The sequence below is a fragment of the Dendrobates tinctorius genome, unplaced genomic scaffold, assembly GCF_039654945.1.
Source record: "Dendrobates tinctorius isolate UK_male_01 unplaced genomic scaffold, ASM3965494v1 ptg000136l, whole genome shotgun sequence".
Taxonomy (NCBI): Eukaryota; Metazoa; Chordata; class Amphibia; order Anura; family Dendrobatidae; genus Dendrobates; species Dendrobates tinctorius.
Window position 1 is genome coordinate 6006049 of NW_027361804.1, and position 17351 is coordinate 6023399.

Here is a 17351-nt window from a genome sequence, read left to right on the forward strand (position 1 = left end):
GTCTGTATATATTTGGGGGGTCCGGGGTCTGTATATATTTGGGGGGTCCGGTCTGGGGTCTGTATATATTTGGGGGTCCAGGGTCTGTATATAGTTGGAGGGTCCGGTCTGGGGTCTGTATATATTTGGGGGTCCGGTCTGGAATCTGTATATATTTGGGGGTCCGGTCTGGGGTCTGTATATATTTGGGGGTCTGGGGTCTGTATATATTTGGGGGTCCGGGGTCTGTATATATTTGGGGGTCCGGGGTCTGTATATATTTGGGGGTCCGGGGTCTGTATATATTTGGGGGTCCGGTCTGGGGTCTGTGTATATTTGGGGGTCCGGCCTGGGGTCTGTATATATTTGGGGGTCCGGTCTGGGGTCTGCATATATTTGGGGGTCCGGTCTGGTGTCTGTATATAGTTGGAGGGTCCGGTCTGGTGTCTGTATATAGTTGGAGGGTCCGGCCTGGGGGTCTGTATATATTTGGGGGTCCGATCTGGTGTCTGTATATAGTTGGAGGGTCCGGTCTGGGGTCTGTATATAGTTGGAGGGTCCGGTCTGGGGTCTGTATATAGTTGGAGGGTCCGGTCTGGGGTCTGTATATAGTTGGAGGGTCCGGACTGGGGTCTGTATATAGTTGGAGGGTCCGGTCTGGGGTCTGTATATAGTTGGAGGGTCCGGTCTGGGGTCTGTATATAGTTGGAGGGTCCGGTCTGGTGTCTGTATATAGTTGGAGGGTCCGGTCTGGGGTCTGTATATATTTGGAGGGTCCGGTCTGGGGTCTGTATATATTTGGAGGGTCCGGTCTGGGGTCTGTATATAGTTGGAGGGTCCGGTCTGGGGTCTGTATATAGTTGGAGGGTCCGGCCTGGGGTCTGTATATAGTTGGAGGGTCCGGCCTGGGGGTCTGTATATATTTGGGGGTCCGGTCTGGGGTCTGTATATATTTGGGGGTCCAGGGTCTGTGTATATTTGGGGGTCCGGCCTGGGGTCTGTATATATTTGGGGGTCCGGCCTGGGGTCTGTATATATTTGGGGGTCCGGTCTGGGGTCTGTATATATTTGGGGGTCCGGTCTGGGAGTCTGGTCTGGGAGTCTGTATATATTTGGGGGTCCGGTCTGGGGGTCTGTGTATATTTGGGGGTCCGGTCTGGGAGTCTGTATATATTTGGGAGTCCGGTCTGGGGGTCTGTATATATTTGGGGGTCCGTTCTGGGGGTCTGTATATATTTGGGGGTCCGGTCTGGGGGTCTGTATATATTTGGAGGTCCGGAGTCTGTATATATTTGGGGGTCCGGTCTGGGGTCTGTATATATTTGGGGGTCCGGTTTGGGGTCTGTATATATTTGGGGGTCCGGTCTGGGAGTCTGTATATATTTGGGGGTCCGGTCTGGGAGTCTGTATATATTTGGGGGTCCGGTCTGGGAGTCTGTATATATTTGGGGGTCCGGTCTGGGAGTCTGTATATATTTGGGGGTCCGGTCTGGGAGTCTGTATATATTTGGGGGTCCGGTCTGGGAGTCTGTATATATTTGGGGGTCCAGTCTGGGAGTCTGTATATATTTGGGAGTCCGGTCTGGGGGTCTGTATATATTTGGGGGTCCGGTCTGGGGGTCTGTATATATTTGGGGGTCCGGTCTGGGGGTCTGTATATATTTGGGGGTCCGGTCTGGGGGTCTGTATATATTTGGAGGTCCGGGGTCTGTATATATTTGGGGGTCCGGTCTGGGGTCTGTATATATTTGGGGGTCCGGTCTGGGGTCTGTATATATTTGGGGGTCCGGTCTGGGGTCTGTATATATTTGGGGGTCCGGTCTGGGGTCTGTATATATTTGGGGGTCCGGGGTCTGTATAAATTTGGGGTCCGGGGTCTGTATATAGTTGGAGGGTCCGGTCTGGAATCTGTATATATTTGGGCGTCCGGTCTGGGGTCTGTATATATTTGGGGGTCCGGTCTGGGGTCTGTATATATTTGGGGGGTCCGGGGTCTGTATATATTTGGGGGGTCCGGGGTCTGTATATATTTGGGGGGTCCGGGGTCTGTATATATTTGGGGGGTCCGGGGTCTGTATATATTTGGGGGGTCCGGTCTGGGGTCTGTATATATTTGGGGGTCCAGGGTCTGTATATAGTTGGAGGGTCCGGTCTGGGGTCTGTATATATTTGGGGGTCCGGTCTGGAATCTGTATATATTTGGGGGTCCGGTCTGGGGTCTGTATATATTTGGGGGTCCGGTGGTCTGTATATATTTGGGGGTCCGTATATATTTGAGGGTCCTGGGGTCTGTATATATTTGAGGGTCCTGGGGTCTGTATATATTTGGGGGTCCGGGGTCTGTATATATTTGGGGGTCCGGGGTCTGTATATATTTGGGGGTCCGGTCTGGGGTCTGTATATATTTGGGGGTCCGGTCTGGGGTCTGTATATATTTGGGGGTCCGGTTTGGGGTCTGTATATATTTGGGGGTCCGGGGTCTGTATATATTTGGGGGTCCGGGGTCTGTATATATTTGGAGGGTCCGGTCTGGGGTCTGTATATACTGTATTTGGGCGTCCGGTCTGGAATCTGTATATATTTGGGCGTCCGGTCTGGGGTCTGTATATATTTGGGGGTCCGGTCTGGGGTCTGTATATATTTGGGGGTCCGGGGTCTGTACATATTTGGGGGTCCGGGGTCTGTACATATTTGGGGGTCCGGGGTCTGTACATATTTGGGGGTCCGGGGTCTGTATATATTTGGGGGGTCCGGGGTCTGTATATATTTGGGGGGTCCGGGGTCTGTATATATTTGGGGGTCCGGGGTCTGTATATATTTGGGGGGTCCGGTCTGGGGTCTGTATATATTTGGGGGTCCAGGGTCTGTATATAGTTGGAGGGTCCGGTCTGGGGTCTGTATATATTTGGGGGTCCGGTCTGGAATCTGTATATATTTGGGGGTCCGGTCTGGGGTCTGTATATATTTGGGGGTCCGGGGGTCTGTATATATTTGGGGGTCCGGGGGTCTGTATATATTTGGGGGTCCGGGGGTCTGTATATATTTGGGGGTCCGGGGGTCTGTATATATTTGGTGGTCCGGGGTCTGTATATGTTTGGGGGTCCGGTCTGGGGTCTGTGTATATTTGGGGGTCCGGCCTGGGGTCTGTATATATTTGGGGGTCCGGTCTGGGGTCTGTATATATTTGGGGGTCCGGTCTGGTGTCTGTATATAGTTGGAGGGTCCGGTCTGGTGTCTGTATATAGTTGGAGGGTCCGGCCTGGGGGTCTGTATATATTTGGGGGTCCGGTCTGGGGTCTGTATATATTTGGGGGTCCGGCCTGGGGTCTGTATATATTTGGGGGTCCGGCCTGGGGTCTGTATATATTTGGGGGTCCGGCCTGGGGTCTGTATATATTTGGGGGTCCGGTCTGGGAGTCTGTATATATTTGGGGGTCCGGTCTGGGGGTCTGTGTATATTTCGGGGTCCAGTCTGGGAGTCTGTATATATTTGGGAGTCCGGTCTGGGGGTATGTATATATTTGGGGGTCCGGTCTGGGGGTCTGTATATATTTGGGGGTCCGGTCTGGGGGTCTGTATATATTTGGGGGTCCGGTCTGGGGGTCTGTATATATTTGGGGGTCCGGGGTCTGTATATATTTGCAGGTCCGGTCTGGAATCTGTATATATTTGGGGGTCCGGTCTGGGGTCTGTATATATTTGGGGGTCCGGTTTGGGGTCTGTATATATTTGGGGGTCCGGGGTCTGTATATATTTGGGGGTCCGGGGTCTGTATATAGTTGGAGGGTCCGGTCTGGGGTCTGTATATATTTGGGGGTCCGGGGTCTGTATATATTTGGGGGTCCGGGGTCTGTATATATTTGGGGGTCCGGGGTCTGTATATATTTGGGGGGTCCGGTCTGGGGTCTGTATATATTTGGGGGTCCAGGGTCTGTATATAGTTGGAGGGTCCGGTCTGGGGTCTGTATATATTTGGGGGTCCGGTCTGGAATCTGTATATATTTGGGGGTCCGGTCTGGGGTCTGTATATATTTGGGGGTCCGGGGGTCTGTATATATTTGGGGGTCCGGGGTATGTATATATTTGGGGGTCCGGGGTCTGTACATATTTGGGGGGTCCGGGGTCTGTATATATTTGGGGGTCCGGGGTCTGTATATATTTGGGGGGTCCGGTCTGGGGTCTGTATATATTTGGGGGTCCGGGGTCTGTATATATTTGGGGGGTCCGGGGCCTGTATATATTTGGGGGTCCGGGGTCTGTATATATTTGGGGGGTCCGGTCTGGGGTCTGTATATATTTGGGGGTCCAGGGTCTGTATATAGTTGGAGGGTCCGGTCTGGGGTCTGTATATATTTGGGGGTCCGGTCTGGAATCTGTATATATTTGGGGGTCCGGTCTGGGGTCTGTATATATTTGGGGGTCCGGGGGTCTGTATATATTTGGGGGTCCGGGGTCTGTATATATTTGGGGGTCCGGGGTCTGTACATATTTGGGGGTCCGGGGTCTGTACATATTTGGGGGTCCGGGGTCTGTACATATTTGGGGGTCCGGGGTCTGTATATATTTGGGGGTCCGGTCTGGGGTCTGTGTATATTTGGGGGTCCGGCCTGGGGTCTGTATATATTTGGGGGTCCGGTCTGGGGTCTGTATATATTTGGGGGTCCGGCCTGGCGTCTGTATATATTTGGTGGTCCGGGGTCTGTATATATTTGGTGGTCCGGGGTCTGTACATATTTGGGGGTCCGGGGTCTGTACATATTTGGGGGTCCGGGGTCTGTACATATTTGGGGGTCCGGGGTCTGTACATATTTGGGGGTCCGGGGTCTGTACATATTTGGGGGTCCGGGGTCTGTATATATTTGGGGGTCCGGTCTGGGGTCTGTGTATATTTGGGGGTCCGGCCTGGGGTCTGTATATATTTGGGGGTCCGGTCTGGGGTCTGTATATATTTGGGGGTCCGGCCTGGCGTCTGTATATATTTGGTGGTCCGGGGTCTGTATATATTTGGGGGTCCGGCCTGGCGTCTGTATACATTTGGGGGTCCGGCCTGGGGTCTGTATATATTTGGGGGTCCGGTCTGGGGTCTGTATATATTTGGGGGTCCGGTCTGGGGTCTGTATATATTTGGGGGTTCGGCCTGGGGTCTGTATATATTTGGGGGTCCGGCCTGGGGTCTGTATATATTTGGAGGTCCGGCCTGGCGTCTGTATACATTTGGGGGTCTGTATATATTTGGGGGTCCGGGGTCTGTATATATTTGGGGGTCCGGCCTGAGGTCTGTATATATTTGGGGGTCCGGTCTGGGGTCTGTATATATTTGGTGGTCCGGGGTCTGTATATATTTGGGGGTCCGGCCTGAGGTCTGTATATATTTGGGGGTCCGGTCTGGGGTCTGTATATATTTGGGGGTCCGGGGTCTGTATATATTTGGGGGTCCGGCCTGAGGTCTGTATATATTTGGGGGTCCGGCCTGGCGTCTGTATATATTTGGTGGTCCGGGGTGTGTATATATTTGGGGGTCCGGCCTGAGGTCTGTATATATTTGGGGGTCCGGTCTGGGGTCTGTATATATTTGGGGGTCCGGTCTGGGGTCTGTATATATTTGGGGGTCCGGCCTGGGGTCTGTATATATTTGGGGGTCCGGCCTGGGGTCTGTATATATTTGGAGGTCCGGCCTGGGGTCTGTATATATTTGGAGGTCCGGCCTGGCGTCTGTATACATTTGGGGGTCTGTATATATTTGGGGGTCTGTTTTGTGGGCGGGGCATACATATTTGCATACACTGACAACTCTGCGATCCGGTGTAATAAGCCCACGCTCTTTGTGGTTGCTATGGTTACAGCCCCTTCTCCTGGTATCCCGATGTCACTGACCTCTCCCTAATGCTCCGATGTTATTATCCCGATATTGACGATAGTCACTCACGGTCACCGCCGATAATACCCAGCAGGCTCCACGACACAAAACACAATCTCCCGCGCTCCCGATTAGCCAATCACAGGACCCCAAGTCGTGACGTCACCCGCCTACCACGGACAGTCTCAGCCAATACGCGGGAGGAGCCAGTCACGCGCGGCTATGATCCAATCATACGCGTCAGAGTGACAGCAACCAATGAGTGAGCAGCACGGAGCTTCGTGACGTCATTGTTGTTAGGTCAGTCGTTAGGAATCCTTGTGTATACAGTCAGTGGCTGGGTTGCTTGTGTTTGTTGCCAATGACGACCAATCCCAGCGCAGCTTTCATATCATATTGTGCTCTTCATAAATGAAAGCTGCGCTGTGATTGGCTGTTATTACAGTTTTCATATTTTTTTAACCCCTTCCTTGCCCAAGTCTGCGCTTGTAGCAGCAAGCTCGTCTTTTGCCACCGGTTTGGTCACCAGAGTCTGTTACTATCTGTCCGGAATTCTATATCCTTCCCGAGGCTCCCACCGCTGTAATGTTGGATCTCGTGGAGCAGATTGCTCTCACCGATACCTTCACTTTGTCTCGACCATTTTGGTCAGACCTCAAGCAACATTGTGGTGATCTGCCTCGTTCTTCAACTCGGGTCGTGGAATGTGAACCCCGAATCCATACTATACCCTCCTAACCTTGCCATAGGTGGAGTTCTGAGTTATTCAGATCAAGTGCTGGGGGCATCGGATCGCTGCCTGCACCCCCTGCTGCCACCTGAAGCAGGTTATCTGATGGAGAGCAGACACGGAGTGTATACAGAGAAATTACCACCAAGCCCACAGTGATGGAAGGGCAAAGCGTGACGGTGCACGGGACACAGACTGTAGTGGGCCCCTGTGCAAGAAATTTTTCGGGCCCCCCCAACCCTTCATAGGGCAACAAAGTTATTTGTTATTTGTTGTTATCTAATACTGAGGCAATGCTGGGCTGGATATAATATCTATATAGAACATAATGTAACCCCCCCATAGAATATAATGCAGTCCCCCCCCCATATAGTATAATGCAGCCCCCATAGAATATATGGCAACCCCCTCATAGGCTATAATGCAGCCCCCTTAGATAGTATAATGTAGCCCCTCCATAGAATAATAGAATACAATGTAGCCCTCTTCATATAGTATAATGCAGCCCCCATAGAATATAATAAATATAATACAGCCCCCCTATAGAATATAATGTAGCCCCAAATAGAATATAATACAGCCCACCTCCCCATAGAATATAATGTAGCCCCCCCATATTATATAACACAGCCTCCACTTATAGAATAAAATGTAAAATGTACCCCCATGGTATATAACACAGCCGCATAGTATATAGCCTAGCCCACCATGGTATAATACAGCCCAGCATGGTATATAGCCCCCCCAGCATGGTATAATACAGCCCAGCATGGTATATAGACCCCCCCAGCATCGTATAATACATCCCAGCATGGTATAATACAGCCCAGCATGGTATATAGCCCCCCCCAGCACGTTATAATACAGCCCAGCATGGTATATAGCCCCCCAGCATGGTATAATACAGCCCAGCATGGTATATAGCCCCTCCAGCATGGTATGATACAGCCCAGCGTGGTATAATACAGCCCAGCATGGTATATAGCCCCCCCCAGCATGGTATATAGCCCCCCAGCATGGTATATAGCCACCCCCAGCATGGTATGATACAGCCCAGCATGGTATATAGCCCCCCCAGCATGGTATATAGCCCCCCAGCATGGTATATAGCCCCCCCAGCATGGTATATAGCCACCCCCAGCATGGTATGATACAGTCCAGCATGGTATATAGCCCCCCCAGCAAGGTATATAGCCCCCCCAGCATGGTATATAGCCCCCCCAGCATGGTATATAGCCCCCCCAGCATGGTATAATACAGCCCAGCATGGTATATAGCCCCCCTAGCATGGTATAATACAGCCCAGCATGGTATATAGCCCCCCTAGCATGGTATGATACAGCCCAGCATGGTATATAGTCCCCCCAGCATGGTATGATACAGCCCAGCATGGTATATAACCCCCCAGCATGGTATATAGCCCCCCGCAGCATAGTATATAGCCCCCCTAGCATGGTATAATACAGCCCAGCATGGCATATAGCCCCCACAGCATGGTATAATACAGCCCAGCATGGTATATAGCCCCCCAGCATGGTATAATACAGCCCAGCATGGTATATAGCCCCCCTAGCATGGTATGATACAGCCCAGCATGGTATAATACAGCCCAGCATGGTATATAGTCCCTCCAGCATGGTATGATACAGCCCAGCATGGTATATGGCCCCCCAGCATGGTATATAGCCACCCCTAGCATGGTATATAGCCCCCCTAGCATGGTATGATACAGCCCAGCATGGTATATAGTCCCCCCAGCATGGTATGATACAGCCCAGCATGGTATATAACCCCCCAGCATGGTATATAGCCCCCCGCAGCATAGTATAGAGCCCCCCCAGCATGGTATAATACAGCCCAGCATGGCATATAGCCCCCCCAGCATGGTATAATACAGCCCAGCATGGTATATAGCCCCCTAGCATGGTATAATACAGCCCAGCATGGCATATAGCCCCCCCAGCATGGTATAATATAGCCCAGCATGGTATATAGCCCCCCAGCATGGTATAATACAGCCCAGCATGGTATATAGCCCCCCTAGCATGGTATGATACAGCCCAGCATGGTATATAGTCCCTCCAGCATGGTATGATACATCCCAGCATGGTATATAGCCACCCCCAGCATGGTATATAGCCCCCCGCAGCATGGTATATAGCCCCCTGCAGCATAGTATATAACCCCCCCAGCATGGTATAATACAGCCCAGCATGGCATATAGCCCCCCCAGCATGGTATATAGCCCCCCCCAGCATGGTATAATACAGCCCAACATGGTATATAGCCCCCCTAGCATGGTATATAGCCCCCCCAGCATGGTATGATACAGCCCAGCATGGTACATAGTCCCCCAGCATGGTATATAGCCCCCCCCAGCATGGTATGATACAGCCCAGCATGGTATATAGCCCCCCAGCACTGTATATAGCCCCCCCAGCATGGTATGATACAGCCCAGCATGGTATATAGCCCCCCCAAGCATGGTATATAGCCCCCCCAGCATGGTATATAGCCCCCCCAGCATGGTATAATACAGCCCAGCATGGTATATAGCCCCCTAGCATGGTATAATACAGCCCAGCATGGTATGATACAGCCCAGCATGGTACATAGCCCCCCAGCATGGTATATAGCCCCCCCCAGCATGGTATGATACAGCCCAGCATGGTACATAGCCCCCCAGCATGGTATATAGCCCCCCCCAGCATGGTATGATACAGCCCAGCATGGTATATAGCCCCCCAGCACTGTATATAGCCCCCCCCCAGCATGGTATGATACAGCCCAGCATGGTATATAGCCCCCCCAGCATGGTATATAGCCCCCCAACATGGTATATAGCCCCCAGCATGGTATATAGCCCCCCAAGCATGGTATATAGCCCCCCCAGCATGGTATATAGTTCCCCCAGCATGGTATATAGCCCCCCCAGCATGGTATATAGCCCCCCAAGCATGGTATATAGCCCCCCAGCATGGTATATAGCCCCCCCAGCATGGTATATAGCCCCCCCAGCATGGTATATAGCCCCCCCATCATGGTATATAGCTCCCCCAGCATGGTATATAGCCCCCCCAGCATGGTATATAGCTCCCCCAGCATGGTATATAGCCCCCCCAGCATGGTATATAGCCCCCCAGCATGGTATATAGCCCAGCATGGTATATAGCCCCCCCAGCATGGTATATAGCCCAGCATGGTATATAGCCCCCCAGCATGGTATATAGCCCAGCATGGTATATAGCCCCCCCAGCATGGTATATAGCCTCCCAGCATGGTATATAGCCCCCCCAGCATGGTATATAGCCCCCCCAGCATGGTATTTAGCCCCCCCAGCATGGTATATAGCCCCCCAGCATGGTATATAGCCCACCCCAGCATGGTATATAGCCACCCCAGCATGGTATATAGCCCCCCCAGCATGGTATATAGCCCCCCCCAGCATGGTATATAGCCACCCCAGCATGGTATATAGCCACCCCAGCATGGTATATAGCCCCCCCAGCATGGTATATAGCCCCCCCAGCATGGTATATAGCCCCCCAGCATGGTATATAGCTCCCCCAGCATGGTATATAGCCACCCCAGCATGGTATATAGCCCCCCAGCATGGTATATAGCTCCCCCAGCATGGTATATAGCTCCCCCAGCATGGTATATAGCCACCCCAGCATGGTATATAGACCCCCAGCATGGTATATAGCTCCCCCAGCATGGTATATAGCCATCCCAGCATGGTATATAGCCCCCCCAGCATGGTATATAGCTCCCCCAGCATGGTATATAGCCCCCCGGCATGGCCCCACACTCCTCACCTTCTCCTGGTGCCCGTGTTGCTCCCGGCTCCTGTCTCCTCTCTGGCACACAGTGAGTGCGATGACGTCATTGCGCTCCCGCTGTGTCAGGCTATGTGCACACGTAGTGAAATCTGCTGCGTTGTACAGTACCTTTATTTTCAATGGAAAAAAAAAAAACACGCTGTGCACATGCTGCAGATTTTTCCACGCGGTTTTGCTGCGGTTTACAATCCGCAGCATGTCAATTGTTTGGTGCAGAAACGCTGCAGTTTTACACCTCATCCATTATGAAGCGTAAAACCGCAGGCAAACTGCAGGACTTTTGTCCTGCGGATTTACCTGCGGTTTTCTCTCCGAAATCCGCAGATCCAAAAAACTACCTGTGCACATAGCCTCAGAGGCAGAGCGGGGAATGATGGAAGAGCGAGCGTCAGCTGACCCTCTCTGCTCCATCATTGCCTCCTTCCATGGGGGAGTCGGGGGGGGTGGAGTGCGCTGGGGGCAGGGGGCCCCCCTGCCTCACAGGGGCCCCTTTGCCTCCCTTGCTGCTCTCCTCATTGCACTGCACATGGCTAATTTGAATTTTAACATAATTAGCCATGCGGTGCTGGAGGGCCCCCTGCAATGCATGGTCCACCCCTGGTGCCCATATACCCATCATACATATCCTCCATCCCATAGTCCCGTGCCCATATACCCATCATACATATCCTCCATCCCATAGTCCCGTGCCCATATACCCATCATACATCCTCCATCCCATAGTCCTGTGCCCATATACCCATCATACATATCCTCCATCCCATAGTCCCATGCCCATATACCCATCATACATCCACGATCCCATAGTCCCATGCCCATATACACATCACACATCCTCCATCCCATAGTCCTGTGCCCATATACCCATCATACACATCCTCCATCCCATAGTCCTGTGCCCATATACCCATCATACATATCCTCCATCCCATAGTCCCATGCCCATATACCCATCATACATCCACGATCCCATAGTCCCGTGCCCATATACCCATCATACATCCTCCATCCCATAGTCCTGTGCCCATATACCCATCATACATATCCTCCATCCCATAGTCCCATGCCCATATACCCATCATACATATCCTCCATCCCATAGTCCCGTGCCCATATACCCATCATACATATCCTCCATCCCATAGTCCCATGCCCATATACCCATCATACATCCACGATCCCATAGTCCCATGCCCATATACACATCACACATCCTCCATCCCATAGTCCCGTGCCCATATACCCGTCAAACATATCCTCCATCCCATAGTCCAGTGCCCATATACCCATCACACATCCTCCATCCCATAGTCCCATGCCCATATACCCATCATACATCCACGATCCCATAGTCCCGTGCCCATATACCCATCATACATCCTCCATCCCATAGTCCTGTGCCCATATACCCATCATACATATCCTCCATCCCATAGTCCCATGCCCATATACCCATCATACATATCCTCCATCCCATAGTCCCGTGCCCATATACCCATCATACATATCCTCCATCCCATAGTCCCATGCCCATATACCCATCATACATCCACGATCCCATAGTCCCATGCCCATATACACATCACACATCCTCCATCCCATAGTCCCGTGCCCATATACCCGTCAAACATATCCTCCATCCCATAGTCCAGTGCCCATATACCCATCACACATCCTCCATCCCATAATCCCGTGCCCATATACCCATCATACATATCCTCCATCCCATAGTCCCATGCCCATATACCCATCATACATCCACGATCCCATAGTCCCATGCCCATATACACATCCCACATCCTCCATCCCATAGTCCCGTGCCCATATACCCGTCAAACATATCCTCCATCCCATAGTCCAGTGCCCATATACCCATCACACATCCTCCATCCCATAATCCCGTGCCCATATACCCGTCAAACATATCCGCCATCCCATAGTCCCATGCCCATATACACATCACACATCCTCCATCCCATAGTCCCATGCCCATATACCCGTCAAACATATCCGCCATCCCATAGTCCTGTGCCCATATACCCATCACACATCCTCCATCCCATAATCCCGTGCCCATATACATATCCTCCATCCCATAGTCAAATGCCCATTTACCCATCACACATCCTCCATCCCATAGTCAACCATTATGACATCATGAGGGGCAGGGCTTGATACGCACACACTGTTTCCCCAGTATGCAAATAGGGGCATTGTGACATCATAATGAGGGGCGGGGCTTGACGCGCACACACTTTTTCCCCAGTATGTAGATAGGGGCAAAATTGCTTGGTGAATTGGAACACGCGGGGTTAAAATTTCGCCTCACAACATAGCTTAGGACGCTCTCGGGGTCCAGACGTGTGACTGCGCCAAATTTTGTGGCTGTAGTTGCGATGGTGCGGATGCCTATCCCGGACATACACACACACTTTGAGCTTTATATATTCGATGAATGTATGTATGTGTGTATCACCAACCAATCACGAAGCATCTTTCATTTCACCAGAGCTGTTCAAAAGAAGCTAAGCTGTGATTGGTTGCTATGACCAACAGTTTTCCCACTTGACAACATCTCAGCAGACACTGACATGGTGGGAGAAATCTAGCATCCCCGGGAACATAAGCTCCCAGACATCGTCTGCCCCCTGAAAGGAGCAGAGAGCAAGCAGAAATGAATCCCCCCCTCTAAATCCCCATCACACATCCTCCATCACATAGGCACATCTTCCCTCTTAAAGGGATCTCCTGTATGGAAGTTAGGGCAAATCCCTCAGCGCTCTGGTTCTGACGGGACGATGTGGGATATTAGGGGTAGTAGTCCGGTGGCTCTGGCTGACGGGATGATGTGGGATATTAGGGGTAGTAGTCCGGTGGCTCTGGCTGATGGGATGATGTGGGATATTAGGGGTAGTAGTCCGGTGGCTCTGGCTGATGGGATGATGTGGGATATTAGGGGTAGTAGTCTGGTGGATCTGGCTGACGGGATGATGTGGGATATTAGGGGTAGTAGTCCGGTGGCTCTGGCTGACGGGATGATGTGGGATATTAGGGGTAGTAGTCCGGTGGCTCTGGCTGACGGGATGATGTGGGATATTAGGGGTAGTAGTCCGGTGACTCTGGCTGACGGGATGATGTGGGATATTAGTGGTAGTAGTCCGGTGGCTCTGGCTGACGGGATGATGTGGGATATTAGGGGTAGTAGTCCGGTGGCTCTGGCTGATGGGATGATGTGGGATATTAGGGGTAGTAGTCTGGTGGATCTGGCTGATGGGATGATGTGGGATATTAGGGGTAGTAGTCCGGTGGCTCTGGCTGACGGGATGATGTGGGATATTAGGGGTAGTAGTCCGGTGGCTCTGGCTGACGGGATGATGTGGGATATTAGGGGTAGTAGTCCGGTGGCTCTGGCTGACGGGATGATGTGGGATATTAGGGGTAGTAGTCTGGTGGATCTGGCTGACGGGATGATGTGGGATATTAGGGGTAGTAGTCCAGTGGCTCTGGCTGACGGGATGATGTGGGATATTAGTGGTAGTAGTCCGGTGGCTCTGGCTGACGGGATGATGTGGGATATTAGGGGTAGTAGTCAAGTGGCTCTGGCTGACGGGATGATGTGGGATATTAGTGGTAGTAGTCCGGTGGCTCTGGCTGACGGGATGATGTGGGATATTAGGGGTAGTAGTCAAGTGGCTCTGGCTGACGGGATGATGTGGGATATTAGTGGTAGTAGTCCGGTGGCTCTGGCTGACGGGATGATGTGGGATATTAGGGGTAGTAGTCCGGTGGCTCTGGCTGACGGGATGATGTGGGATATTAGTGGTAGTAGTCCGGTGGCTCTGGCTGACGGGATGATGTGGGATATTAGGGGTAGTAGTCCGGTGGCTCTGGCTGACGGGATGATGTGGGATATTAGTGGTAGTAGTCCGGTGGCTCTGGCTGACGGGATGATGTGGGATATTAGGGGTAGTAGTCCGGTGACTCTGGCTGGCGGGATGATGTGGGATATTAGTGGTAGTAGTCCAGTGGCTCTGGCTGACGGGATGATGTGGGATATTAGTGGTAGTAGTCCGGTGGCTCTGGCTGACGGGATGATGTGGGATATTAGGGGTAGTAGTCCGGTGGCTCTGGCTGACGGGATGATGTGGGATATTAGGGGTAGTAGTCCGGTGGCTCTGGCTGACGGGAGGATGTGGGATATTAGGGGTAGTAGTCCAGTGGCTCTGGCTGACGGGAGGATGTGGGATATTAGGGGTAGTAGTCCGGTGGCTCTGGCTGACGGGATGATGTGGGATATTAGGGGTAGTAGTCCGGTGGCTCTGGCTGACGGGATGATGTGGGATATGAGGGGTAGTAGTCCAGTGGCTCTGGCTGGCGGGACGATGTGGGATATTAGGGGTAGTAGTCCGGTGGCTCTGGCTGACGGGATGATGTGGGATATTAGGGGTAGTAGTCCGGTCGCTCTGGCTGACGGGATGATGTGGGATATTAGGGGTAGTAGTCCGGTGGCTCTGGCTGGCAGGACAATGTGGGATATTAGGGGTAGTAGTCCGGTGGCTCTGGCTGACGGGATGATGTGGGATATTAGGGGTAGTAGTCCAGTGGCTCTGGCTGACGGGAGGATGTGGGATATTAGTGGTAGTAGTCCAGTGGCTCTGGCTGACGGGAGGATGTGGGATATTAGGGGTAGTAGTCCAGTGGCTCTGGCTGACGGGATGATGTGGGATATTAGGGGTAATAGTCCGGTGGCTCTGGCTGACGGGATGATGTGGGATATGAGGGGTAGTAGTCCAGTGGCTCTGGCTGACGGGAGGATGTGGGATATTAGGGGTAGTAGTCCAGTGGCTCTGGCTGACGGGATGATGTGGGATATTAGGGGTAGTAGTCCGGTGGCTCTGGCTGACGGGATGATGTGGGATATTAGGGGTAGTAGTCCGGTGGCTCTGGCTGACGGGATGATGTGGGATATTAGTGGTAGTAGTCCGGTGGCTCTGGCTGACGGGTTGATGTGGGATATTAGGGGTAGTAGTCCAGTGGCTCTGGCTGACGGGAGGATGTGGGATATTAGTGGTAGTAGTCCAGTGGCTCTGGCTGACGGGATGATGTGGGATATTAGTGGTAGTAGTCCGGTGGCTCTGGCTGACGGGATGATGTGGGATATTAGTGGTAGTTGTCCAGTGACTCTGGCTGATGGGATGATGTGGGATATTAGGGGTAGTTGTCCGGTGGCTCTGGCTGACGGGATGATGTGGGATATTAGGGGTAGTAGTCCGGTGGCTCTGGCTGACGGGATGATGTGGGATATTAGGGGTAGTAGTCCGGTGGCTCTGGCTGACGGGATGATGTGGGATATTAGTGGTAGTTGTCCGGTGACTCTGGCTGATGGGATGATGTGGGATATTAGGGGTAGTTGTCCGGTGGCTCTGGCTGACGGGATGATGTGGGATATTAGGGGTAGTAGTCCGGTGGCTCTGGCTGACGGGATGATGTGGGATATTAGTGGTAGTTGTCCAGTGACTCTGGCTGATGGGATGATGTGGGATATTAGGGGTAGTTGTCCGGTGGCTCTGGCTGACGGGATGATGTGGGATATTAGGGGTAGTAGTCCGGTGGCTCTGGCTGACGGGATGATGTGGGATATTAGTGGTAGTAGTCCGGTGGCTCTGGCTGACGGGATGATGTGGGATATTAGGGGTAGTAGTCCGGTCGCTCTGGCTGACGGGATGATGTGGGATATTAGGGGTAGTAGTCCGGTGGCTCTGGCTGACGGGATGATGTGGGATATTAGTGGTAGTAGTCCGGTGGCTCTGGCTGACGGGATGATGTGAGATATTAGGGGTAGTTGTCCGGTGGCTCTGGCTGACGGGATGATGTGGGATATTAGGGGTAGTAGTCCAGTGGCTCTGGCTGACGGGATGATGTAGGATATTAGGGGTAGTAGTCCGGTGGCTCTGACTGACGGGATGATGTGGGATATTAGGGGTAGTAGTCCGGTGGCTCTGGCTGACGGGATGATGTGGGATATTAGGGGTAGTAGTCCGGTGGCTCTGACTAACGGGATGATGTGGGATATTAGGGGTAGTAGTCCGGTGGCTCTGGCTGATGGGATGATGTGGGATATTAGGGGTAGTAGTCCGGTGGCTCTGGCTGACGGGATGATGTGGGATATTAGGGGTAGTAGTCCGGTGGCTCTGGCTGACGGGATGATGTGGGATATTAGGGGTAGTAGTCCGGTGGCTCTGGCTGACGGGATGATGTGGGATATTAGGGGTAGTAGTCCGGTGGCTCTGGCTGACGGGATGATGTGGGATATTAGGGGTAGTAGTCCGGTGGCTCTGGCTGACGGGATGATGTGGGATATTAGGGGTAGTAGTCCGGTGGCTCTGGCTGACGGGATGATGTGGGATATTAGTGGTAGTCCGGTGGCTCTGGCTGACGGGATGATGTGTGATATGAGGGGTAGTAGTCCGGTGGCTCTGGCTGACGGGAGGATGTGGGATATTAGTGGTAGTAGTCCGGTGGCTCTGGCTGACGGGACGATGTGGGATATTAGTGGTAGTCCGGTGGCTCTGGCTGACGGGATGATGTGGGATATTAGGGGTAGTAGTCCGGTGGCTCTGGCTGACGGGATGATGTGGGATATTAGGGGTAGTAGTCCGGTGGCTCTGGCTGACGGGAGGATGTGGGATATTAGTGGTAGTAGTCTGGTGGCTCTGGCTGACGGGATGATGTGGGATATTAGGGGTAGTAGTCCGGTGGCTCTGGCTGACTGGATGATGTGGGATATTAGGGGTAGTAGTCCGGTGGCTCTGGCTGACGGGATGATGTGGGATATTAGGGGTAGTAGTCCGGTGGCTCTGGCTGACGGGATGATGTGGGATATTAGGGGTAGTAGTCCGGTGGCTCTGGCTGACGGGATGATGTGGGATATTAGGGGTAGTAG

General features: G+C 52.5%; 1 protein-coding gene across 3 annotated transcripts in view; it reads right to left on the reverse strand.

The window, feature by feature from the left end:
- The window catches only part of DDX11 (DEAD/H-box helicase 11), a 43084-nt gene extending 37042 nt beyond the window's left edge, over positions 1-6042 (reverse strand). The window contains exon 1 of one of the 3 annotated variants that reach the window (XM_073544207.1): positions 5906-6042. The gene's annotated coding sequence lies outside the window, so the exon portion shown is untranslated. Of the gene's footprint in view, positions 1-5853 lie in introns of all 3 variants that reach the window. The other 2 variants (XM_073544206.1, XM_073544208.1) reach the window with 2 other exon arrangements.
- Between the last annotated feature and the right edge of the window lie 11309 nt (positions 6043-17351).